This window comes from Cyprinus carpio, chromosome B23 (assembly GCF_018340385.1).
Source record: "Cyprinus carpio isolate SPL01 chromosome B23, ASM1834038v1, whole genome shotgun sequence".
Taxonomy (NCBI): Eukaryota; Metazoa; Chordata; class Actinopteri; order Cypriniformes; family Cyprinidae; genus Cyprinus; species Cyprinus carpio.
Genome location: NC_056619.1, coordinates 26198048 through 26208228, shown reverse-complemented (window position 1 = coordinate 26208228; position 10181 = coordinate 26198048). Strand labels below are relative to the sequence as shown.

Below are 10181 nucleotides of genomic sequence, written 5' to 3'. Positions count from 1 at the left end.
GAATAATATTGAGGGGTTTTAAAGATGTATGGAATCATGAAGATGCTTTGTGCACTGTTATAAATGATGATTTATTTTTGCAAGTTGTGTTGAATAATACAATTTGTTGTTTTTGTAATGGATTTTAGAAACTAAGATGGATTGTGTTTTGTTGTTAGCTGTTTCTCTCTCTCTCTCTCTCTCTCTCTCTCTCTCTCCCTCCCTCTCCCCCCTTCCTCCCTTTTACCCTCTCTCTCTCTCTCTCTCTCTCTCTCTAAAAATCTAAACTCTCTCTCTCAACTCTCTCTCTCTCTCTCTCTCTCTCTCTCCTCTCTACTCTCTCTCTCTTATCATGGGACATGGCCTTCCCTGTGCTCTTATGAAGGAAACAGAATAAACACTTCTGAAGAGTATGTGGTAGTCCATTTTTACCATGTTTTTACCAGTCAAAACTTTGGAATCTATTAATGTTTTTGAAATATGGGGTACTCCATTTTATGGGGACATGCACCGCTGATTTTTACCGCCGTCAAAAAAAACTTGGAATCTATGAATGTTTTTGAAAAAAAAGTTTCTTGCTGCTCACTATGGGCTGCATTTATTTGATTCAAATATTATTCTAATCTAATAACAAGCTGTTCTTCTATAATCCCCCTTCTCTGTTTTCTGTGAAATGTTAGTATGTCTTGTGATGCCAACAGCTGTATTTTCAGCATCATTACTCCAGTCTTCAGTGTCACAGATCTTCAGCAAACATTCTAATATGATGATTTTGCTGCTCAACAAAACATTTTTATTATTATCAGTGTTGAACAAACAGTTGTTGCCGCACACTATTTTTGTGGAAATCGTGATACATTTTATTTTTCAGGATTCCACAGGATGAATAGGAAAGTTCAAAAGAAACAGCATTTATTCGAAAATAATAAATATTTTGTAACATTATAAATATCTTTACTCGCACTTTGATCAATTTAATGTGCTTTTTTTTTACTAAATATCTACAGCGGAATTAAAAAAAAATGAAAAAAAAGTTTTTTTTGTTTTTTGTTTTTTTCATTTTATCCCAAAACTTTTTGAATGGTTAGTGTATCGTGGTTTTCAGGAAACTATTGTTTATTATTCACACATTGAATAAATAATCAGAGATGTTTTCTCGAGCAGCAAATCATACATATTGAGACTGGATTTTTGAAGGATTCATGTGACACTGGAAGTACTGGGGAGTAATGCTGCTGAAAATAACAGCTGCACATCACAGAAAATAAATTTACAGTTTTAACAAGACAGCTTCACCTAGAAAACGATGATTTAGCTTAGAATACATCTTTCACAATTTTTTACTGTATTTTTGATCAAAACTAAAATGGCACGCCTCCTGTGAGCATTATCTTTCAAATTATTATTTTTTACCTGCACAACATAATAGTGCTCGGCTAAACCAACTGCTTCCATTCACAGCAGCCAGCATAAAAGTTATAGTCAGATTATATTACCTCAGTTATTAAATCAGACGCTGATACCTGCGGTGGTACTACTGAATGGACTATAGAGAGACGGCGTCAAAGGGTCACTTCAGTGCCCTGAGCCAAACCACTGAAAGCAATTACAGGCCTGACCTCAATAAACTCTGACCTTCAGGGGGCAATCAGCACACACACACGCAGCGAACACACCACACACCACTTACAACACACCTAACATGACACAACAGAGAGAGAAATCTCATTAGAGTGAATAGATTAGTTTTGAATCTTCTTTTTTAATGCTAGCTTCAAAGATTTTAATATCATTTGAAGTGATTTTAATCATTTTATTCATATTTTGAATTGTAGTGTACTGGTTGTTGTATGTCCCAAAGGCCAAGGTCCGAGCAATAAATTATAACTAAAACTAAAAAAAAAGTAAACCTAAAACTAACATTCTTTAATATTTTCTATTTTAATTTTCATTTAAAAACTTTAGTTATTTTGTGCTGTGTGTGGCTGTGTTGCTGTCTGTTTTAAATTAAAGATTATTATTATTATTATTATTGCAATTATTATTATTATTTTAAATAGGTTAAACTAAATGAAAACTAAAAAAGAAATGCTGCTTTGGCAACAACAAGTTTTTTTTTTAATTTGTCAATTAATTTTATTCAAGTTTCATTTAAAAAAAAATTTCAAGTAACAAACATGTTTTTATGGGTTGTAGTTTTAGTTCGACTATAATCCTGCCATGACTTAATAAAACAATCTGCACATCAAAAGACTTATAAAACAGTTTTAGGTTATCATTTTAGGTTGAAAACAAATTGCCTTTTTCTTTCTTATCAGACTGTGTTTATCTCAATTAAGAATCTATCTGATTATGTTAGGAAACAACCAAAGAGCGGAACATGTGGTGTGTGTGTGTGTGTGTGTGTGTGTGTGTGTGTGTGTGTGTGTGTGTGTGTGTGTGTTCTCATCATATGGTGGAACAAACACAATGTCACATGACCAGGAAAACAGATGCCCATATTTCCCCATAGATGCCATGCTTGAAGCTTTGAGGGTTCTGAACGGAGGGAAACAACACGAACAAACATATTAAACCCAACGCTTTTTACCACAATGCACTAAATCTGAACCTTGCCTTCAGTGTGTTTATTTAATTATTTATTATAAAACCAGCCTTGTCTATGTGCTATATTTGATAAAGTGCCTTTGTGTCTTTCAATTAAGTTATGTTTGCATTCACACTGTACCTTAACTGAACAAACACCTGAATGAATGAAAAGTGAGCCAGCAGAAGTTTCTCATCACAGCTGTTTAATTGTGTTAATTATCTCTAATCTGTGTTGAATAAATGTGCTTTGAATCGTCTTTGCTATATCAGCTTTGATCTGAATAAATCAAGCCACAAACACGCTAAACGACACCAAACGCTCTGAAGTCACAACCAATAAAGATTTTCCATATAAAACTTCTCTCAGCTCCGCACGTGTCCGTTCGCTGACCTTAGAGGGATATTGAGGGTGTTTACTGCCAAGGGAAATTCACATAGCGAGATATATACTTTAAATCAATTAAACTAAACTAAACTTGGGTGGCTTTACACAGCGTGTGTGTGTGCGCTTGTGTTCTTTTTGTGTTCATTGTTTCTCCACATTCACTCTTTCCTACATTGACACATCTAGAAACTCACTCAAACAATCAGATAGCCTACAACTAATCTTTTCTTCAAATATGTATTACAATAAGCCACTGATAAACGGAAAATTCACTTGCTCTCATAGAACATGGAAAGAAAGATTGGTGCTGTTCAGCTGATTTTCTATATTAAACTGAATTGTATCTGGGTAAACTATTTCAAATTTAGCTCCAAATTCGATCATAATCTCACAATAATATTTGCATCTAACATGTATTTGAGCTACAGCTCATCAAATTAATTGAGTTTCACTAGGTAGCAGTAAATCACCACCATTGAATATGTTCCTAGATTTGATTTGGAATGTTGTCTTTGAACTGGAATATAGACATTTTATTTCGAAACATAATAATGGTTTTTTGATTGCTGTTATGTCATAAAACTAGCGAGTGGTCGTGTAAAACATATGTACTAAAAGAGAGTCATTTAGAGTCATTTACGCTTGATTCCAAACTCAAACTGGCATGCTCCGAATCAGCTAAATGATCCGTTCGGATCGTGTCTTGTGAATCATTCGAATTAGATCGGGATTTCGGAGTTGATTGGCGAATCATTTTGCAAATAGAAAGATCCGTGATACGTGCTCCGAATCACTTGGTTTGTATCGACTTTTTTTTTTTTTTTTAATCCAGAACCAAGAACCAGAACCAAGAACCGGAACCGGGAACTGGAACCAGAACCAAGAACCAGACACCAAGAACCGGAACCAAGCCAGGTTACTAAGTTGCTTGTTTAATTTTGTTGACCATATTAGACTCAAAGGTTTTAAAACAGAGGGGATTTTGGAAATTTATTTTTTATCATTCCCTGATAAAAAACCCCATCAAAAATCACGCAAGAAAACAACATTATTATTTTTTTTATTTTTTTATTTTTTTTAGAAACAAGATATAAAATATATAAAACTAGGCAAATTATAGCCAATGTGAACAAAACCTTCAGAATATAGATAGTAATAAAACTGTAAAGTTTGGTGTGTGTGTGTGTGTGTGTGTGTGTGTGTGTGTGTGTGTGTGTGTGTGTGTGTGTGTGTGTGTGTAAGTGTTGGCTCATTGCAGGAGAAAAATCTCATTTTGAGAAAACAGCCAACAGATATGTATTATAATAGGAATCTACAGACAGAAATAGATAAAGTATAATAAAAGAAACATTTAAAGGTGTATTAAGTCTGAAAAAACAGTGTTTTTGCCTGCACTGTATCGCCTTTTAATCATTGGTTGTTGTTTTGTATGATATTTTATTTAATTATTTGTGTAGTTTTGAATCTTACTGATTGTGAGTGTAAGATCACTAGCCGCATTTTGACAGCAGGTCACGCTATACTACAAACACAACTAAATACTCCAACAACACTTAAAAACCCCATAAACATTTAACAACAACAAATTAAAATAAACTATAATAAATGAAATAGCTGATATTGATAATTATGTAAATGTGATGTATTTGGGAGAGATGATGAATCCAGGTGTCTGAGGGGCGGAGACGCGCGCCCAAAGCCGCCCGAGAGCCGCAGATCTTCAGACGCTCTCGAGGACCAAACACGCCCGGAACGGTACTGAACTTCACTGCTTTTCTATCATATCCTCTCCTTTCTCATCTGGGGTTACTTTCTATGCTCTTTAATTCTATCCTCTCGTCGTTTTCATTAACAAACAAAGTAAGAAATAAATCATAAAATAAACCAAAACTAAAAAACAAAATTAATAACGTGTTGAATGTATTTGGTATTTGGTGCAGAACAGTTTTTACATTTTCTTTACATGAATACTAGATGCTTAGATGATTTTTAGCAAATGGCAGGGACCCTTTAAATATCATGGTATATGAGTATCATTTTAAAATGTCTTAAAAATGTAAAAGTGATGTGACAACTAATTTAACATCGATTTTATAACATTATGAATTTATTTGTTAATTAGCAACTGCAGCCTATTCAGCGTTTTTTACATCGCAAGTTAAAAATAAGGCTGCTAATATAATATGCTTACAGTATATATCTTACAGAGATAGAGAGTGCATTATTTTAATATTAATGGCTCATTGTCGTGCTGCTGTTAGTGACTGTTATTGTTTTGTGGTCAGTCTGGCTGTGTTGAAGACTCTGTGGTGAACCTCTCAGCCGCGTCCACTTTCAAGGGCACTAAAGAGGCTTCACAAGTGTCAGAGGGCACGGTGCCCTCCCTGTGCTTCTGGGACATGTTGCCCTGCCAGGCAGCTGTTTGGTGTATTAATAGGGTTTGTGAGTTTTACACCACAGCTTTCACAGCCTCCAAAGAGCTGAACTCAATTTGTGAGTTTACTTTGTGGCTTTAATCTAACAAACTAGATTTCTGAAGACGTGCAACTCCCCCTAACAATGCACTGTGGTTGCCAAGGTGTTCTTTCTAGTCATTACAAGCATAGAATTTACCTTTATATCTTAACAATGTGGTTCTGTTCCAAAAACTAGTGTGCAGCCTAAATAGGATGTATTTTAAGGCATCACAGGCAGGTCTCCGATTGCGGTGCCTTACTTTGGCCAAATTTCACATAGCAAGGTAATCTTATAATGCACTGTAACTACAGTGGAAAAAAAGGAGAGAAATGTTGATTATAAATTTTTATAATAATTCAATACTAGTTTATACATCATTTATGTCTGATAGAATTATGATTATAAATAGAATTTGGTAAGAAAAGTCAAATTATTGGTGGAAAACAGTTCAGTCTAATTAAACATGGACTGTTGTACGCAATATATATTTGTTTTATTTATTATTTATTTTTGTTTTATATTTTTATGCTGGTAGACTATTGTGTGTGCTGATGTCTGTGGGAATCATTTGTTCACATGAATCGCATCAGCTTTACTAATGCGCTTTGATTTGAGTTAGCATGCAGCTAATGTAGGGAGCTCACTAGGGTTTGGAACAGAACCTCAGTCTGCTTTAGATGCTGATTCATGCTATATTTTGAGTGTTCCAGATGTGTTTTCTTGGCTGCTGGTCTCTATATAGGGAGATTTCACAGTCGTTTCAGGGCAAGAGCTCTCATTTGGCTCAACAGATCACAGACAGGATCTATAATGGCATATCTATCTGAGGCAAAATCACTAAATATTGATAATGCAGTGGTGTATATTATATTATTCAAACGTACGGCCACCAATCCAAACCTGCTAATAATCACTTCTTTTGATTCAATATGACTGTCAACGTGACGCTCACATAAATCAATCACATTTTAAAGGGATAGTTCACCCAAAAATGAAAAATCTGTCATCATTTACTCACTAACATAAAATAAGATATTTTGAAGATTGCTGGTAATCAAACAGTTGGTGGTTGCCATTGACTTCCATAGTAGGTAAAAAATTTACTATGGAAGGTCAATGGCAACCACCAACTGTTTGATTACCAGCAATCTTCAAAATATCTTATTTTATGTTCAACATAATAAAGCAACTCATACAGGTTTGGAACGACATGAGGGTGAGTAAATGGTAACAGAATTTTCATTTTTGGGTGAACTATCCCTTTAATGATGCAAAAGACAGGCACCTTTATAGCTTCAGCTCCATTTCAATTTTAGTTGCATAAAATTAAAGGTTAGAATTAAATCTATGTATATATCAGATAGAAATTTTATTCAGATTCGAGAATCAATTTGAATCGAATCAAGAGACTCTAAATGATTCCCCCCATTACTACCAATCACTCAGAACACCCTGACAACGCCCTAACAACCAGAACACTCTGACAATGCCATAGCAACCACTCAGAACACCCAGACCATGCCCTACCAACCAGAACACCCTGATAATGCCCTGCCATTCAGAACACCCTGACAATGCCCTTACAACCACTCAGAACCACACTGTCAACGCCCTAACAACCACTCAGAACACACTGACAATGGCCCTAACAACCAGAACACCCTGACAATGCCCTTACAACCACTCAGAACACCCTGATAAGCCCTACCATTCAGAACACCCTGAAAACGCCCTAACAACCACTCAGAACACACTGTCAACGCCCTAACAACCAGAACACCCTGACAATGCCCTTACAACCACTCAGAACACCCTGACAATGCCCTAGTAACCACTCAGAACATCCTGACATCGCCCTAACAACCAGAACACCCTGACAATGCCGTACCATCCAGAACACCCTAAAAAATGCCATACCAACCAGAACACCCTGACAACACCCTAGCAACCACTCAGAACACCCTGGCCATGCCCTACCATTCAGAACACCCTGGCAATGCCCTCACAACCACTCAGAACACCCTGACAATGCCCTAACAACCCGAACACCCTGACAACACCCTACCATTCAGAACAACCTGACAATGCCCTAACAACCAATAACAACACCCTGACAACACCCTACCACTCATAAAACCCTGACAAAAAAACACCCTCCTACTATTCAGAACACCTGACAATGCCAAAAACAACCACTCAGAACACCCTGACAACAGCCCTACCATTCAGAACACCCTGAAAACGCCCTAACAACCACTCAGAACAAACTGACAACACCCTACCATTCAGAACACCCTGACAATGCCAGAACAACCACTCAGAATACCCTGACAACACCCTACCACTCAGAACACCCTGACAACATCCTACTATTCAGAACACCCTGACAATGCCAAAACAACCACTCAGAACCACCCTGACAACACCCGATACTATTCAGAACACCCTGACAATGCCAAAACAACCACTCAGAAACACCCTGAAAACACCCTACTATCAGAACACCCTGACAATGCCCTAACAACCCACTCAGAACACCCTGACAACACCCTACCAATCATAAAACCCTGACAACATCCTACTATTCAGAACACCCTGACAATGCCAAAACAACCACTCAGAACACCCTGACAACACCCTACCACTCAGAACACCCTGATAATGCCAAAACAACCACTCAGAACACCCTGACAACATCCTACTATTCAGAACACCCTGACAATGCCAAAACAACTACTCAGAACACACTGACAAAAACACCCTACCACTCAGAAAACAACCCTGATAAATGCCAAAACAACTACTCAGAACACACTGACAACACCCTTCCATTCAGAACACCCTGATAATGCCAAAACAACCACTCAGAACACCCTGACAACACTCTACCATTCAGAACACCCTGGCAATGCCCTAACAACCACTCAGAATACCCTGACAACACCCTACCACTCAGAACACCCATATAATGCCCTAGTAACTGCTCAGAACATCGCCAACCAGAACACCCTGACAATGCCGTACCATCCAGAACACCCTGACAATGACATACCATCCAGAACACCCTGACAACACCCTAGCAACCACTCAGAACACCCAGACCATGCCCTACCAACCAGAACACCCTGATAATGCCCTGCCATTCAGAACACCCTGACATCTCATAGCAACCACCAGCAGTGACAGTGAGTTTTGCACAGAAAAACAGCACTCACATTATGAGTGCTGTACAAATCTGGTTTGTTTTACGTAGAAATAATTTAAATATTTAATGTGTCAGGTAATGAAGGACTGTGAGTGTGTGTCAGTGTGTGTGTGTGTATGTTTGGTCTCTTTCTCTCAGTGGTCTGGTTGTAGTTTTCTGGCTCTCCTCCAGTTATACACTGTTATTTTTGGACTCAGCAACGGGAAAATAAGAAAGCATATAATCTTTGACTAAGAAAGGACGTCACACACACACACACACACACACACACACACACACACACACACACACACACACACACAGGCGTATGACTAGATGATGTGCACGTGATCAGCTGTTTCTCTTCAGAGGTGTAATCTATCAGTTATTTGTATAATTAGCGTGAATGTAAATTGATCAGGATTGCGTTTGATGTGGTTTTGGTGTTGGTTCGGCTCTAACACCTCAACATCACGTTCCTGTTTTCTGGAATCTCCTCTGGATTCGGAGCGATCGGACACTGAGGTGTTTGGAGGTTTCGTGTCTTTTGTGCAGGTGCAACAATGGCTTATTTTTGTCCTCATGTTACGGAGCAGGACGGAAACTCAGCACAGGAAGTCAGGCCTCTCTTCTCTTTCTGCTTCCTGTTGCTCCTCAGAACAGAAATAACTTTCTCCATGAGGAACCAGGAGAATCTTCTTTTAACTTCTTAAGATCTACAGTCAAACACGGTCAGGCTATAAAAATGCTCAGATATGGAATAAATTATTTAAACATTCAATATTTAAGTATATTTAATATTCAAATATTACTATTTAAATGTATTTAATATTCAAATCTTAGTTATAATATAATGTTAGGGTTTCCAAACACCAGTAGTTTGCGCGTCTATTATTTAATACAATAATAGTTCATTTTGAATATTAGCATTTATATAATAAAATTGTATATTAAACATTAATGCATTTCATTATATTGCTGCATTTATAAAAAGCAATAAGCATGATGCCATGTTACAGTGATTTTATTTTAGATTTTATAAAACTATATTATTTATTTTAATATTATTTAAATATCAAACAAAATGTAATACTAGTAATTCCAAACCGTTTGTTTCCACATCTTGTTAAAATAATTGTCTATTTTAAATAATATAATATAGTATTTTATATAATTTTGTATTAAACAGTTATATATTTTATTATATTGCTGAATTTATAAAAGCAATTGGCTAGTGATTTAATTAATTAATTAATATATTTATTTAAATATTGCTATTTAAGTATATATATATATATATATTTCTATATTCAGCAAAACATCAGGCAAGCGATTCTAAACACCATTAGTTTGCTAATTTTGTAGTATTTTTTAAAAAAGTAATTGTTTATTTAGAATGTTAGCGTTTATTTTATGTAATTTTATACTAAACATTTATGTTTTATAACTTTGTTCCATTTGTGAAAGCAGTTAGCTGTGAAGGCACGTGTTACAGTGATTTATTTATTTTGATTTAAATAAAGTGAATATCTAAATATTAAAAGAAATGTTATGCTAGTGATTCCAAACACCTTTAACTTGCCCATT

General features: G+C 36.2%; 1 protein-coding gene across 1 annotated transcript in view; it reads left to right on the top strand.

The window, feature by feature from the left end:
• Positions 1–4590: 4590 nt before the first annotated feature.
• Positions 4591–10181, top strand: part of LOC109085368 (calcitonin gene-related peptide type 1 receptor-like) — a 24648-nt gene continuing 19057 nt past the window's right edge. The window contains exon 1 of the mRNA XM_042750645.1: positions 4591–4708. The gene's annotated coding sequence lies outside the window, so the exon portion shown is untranslated. The remainder of the gene's footprint in view (positions 4709–10181) is intronic.